Genomic DNA, 1759 nt, shown 5'->3' with positions numbered 1-1759 from the left:
ACACACGCACACACACACACACACACACACACGTGTCCATGTCTTAGCGTGTGACGTGTGACGTGTGACTACGTAAGCGTATGTCTTGGGGGAGGGGGCCCACGTAGTCCGACTTGGAATATCAGTAGAGAGCAAGGAGATCAAAAGTAATTCTAAACTCCTTGGTAGAGAGTTATCTGTGTCACAGTTATTGTTTCTCCCTGCTACTGAACAAAATTACAATGGTATTTTGAATCGTGCGCTGGACTGTGGAATCAAACGTTGCTGCGTCCTAGGCTCTACACGGCAGCATAGCTTGTCGGATAAGAAATGCATTAAGTATGATAGATGGCACAGATTTTAACGAATGGAACCCTTTTGCACAGCGTATGCTTGGTTGAGTTCGGCGTATTTTCCTTGAATTTTCCCAAGATTTCTTCGGTATGGCATCAAAGAAACGAAAATGCCTCTCATTTGAAACCAAACTACATTTGATTGAGAAAGTTGAATATATTATACATTACTTGCTCGGTGCCTAAGTTATCTACACAAAAACCACGTGTTTACTATAACGAACACTCGGATTCAATGAACTTGAAGGTCAGGCCCGAAGACTTTGTTGAATCCGAGTTTCACTGTAACTATAATTATTCCCACGTCATCGCGAGAAGCCCAAACAATTGATTATTCATTGCTAAGTTTTTGTCTTTTCAGTAATGTTCAAGGAGCAGTGTTCACTATTTCAGGGAGCCTCACTATCTCGGAAGTAAGACGGCGAATACATTCAGTGTGGTCAAATCCAGGCGTCTAGCAACCTCATGCCTTCACCAGGTCACATGGAGCCACCCTTTCGAGGTCTTTGGGTTTTGGTCTTAAAGATGTTTAGCCCTTGGGTCGAAACGGTTCATGTTATTTTCAGAAATTGAGCTGCTAAGACTGTGATTATCAACTCCCACCCGAGTTGGAAGAAATACAGAATATTTGGGGGTAGATACTCCCCCCCGCCCCCTCCCCCCCCCATTTCAAAACCAAGGCTTGTATCGGACTTCTGTTTTTAGCAACGACAAGGAGCCTTAGCCTACTATTATTCAACGGAAACAGATGTTTTACACTTAGATTTACTAATGGGCTCTCAAGAAAAGAAGAAGCAATGTTAACAAAATTACGTATTGGACTTACTACCTCCCCGACGCACAGACACCTCCTGTGCCGGGAGATGAAAAATCACCACCACCACCAACAATAGCAACAGCAACATTAACAGCAATAACAGTAGCAACCACAGCAGAGGCTGCGAAAATCACAGGAGCAACAGTGATAACACTAAGAACTACACAAGATTACTTTTTAAAAAGCAACAACACCTGCGCATGTCTTTATTTCTATTTTCTTAAGTCTGGCGCCCGGTGTTCTAAGTTGAAATCGAAAGTCTTCATTATTTTCGATCGACTGTTTCAAGCTGGGACCACACATTCCACGTTCATATATTATTATGTGAATGCTAGCTGGTGCTTAATTAGGTCTATGGCGAAAAAAAAAAGAAAAAAAGAAAGACGGCTGGACATTTAAATGTGTTATTCATTTGCTTTGTTTGTTTTGTTCCTACTGAATATTATTATGAGCTGTATTGCTGGTTTGAGAGCTCCTCAAAAGATTGTGTGGTAGGTGGCAACTAAGCAAGTAGGTGCACCGTTTGATGATAGTGATTGCAGGAAGAGTTAGCGGTGTGTGTGCATGAGAAAGATAGATACTAGTGTGTGTGTGTGTGTGTGTGTGTGTG

The sequence above is a fragment of the Aplysia californica genome, unplaced genomic scaffold (genome assembly GCF_000002075.1).
Source record: "Aplysia californica isolate F4 #8 unplaced genomic scaffold, AplCal3.0 scaffold00060, whole genome shotgun sequence".
Lineage (NCBI taxonomy): Eukaryota > Metazoa > Mollusca > Gastropoda > Aplysiida > Aplysiidae > Aplysia > Aplysia californica.
This window is presented reverse-complemented; position numbering follows the sequence as displayed.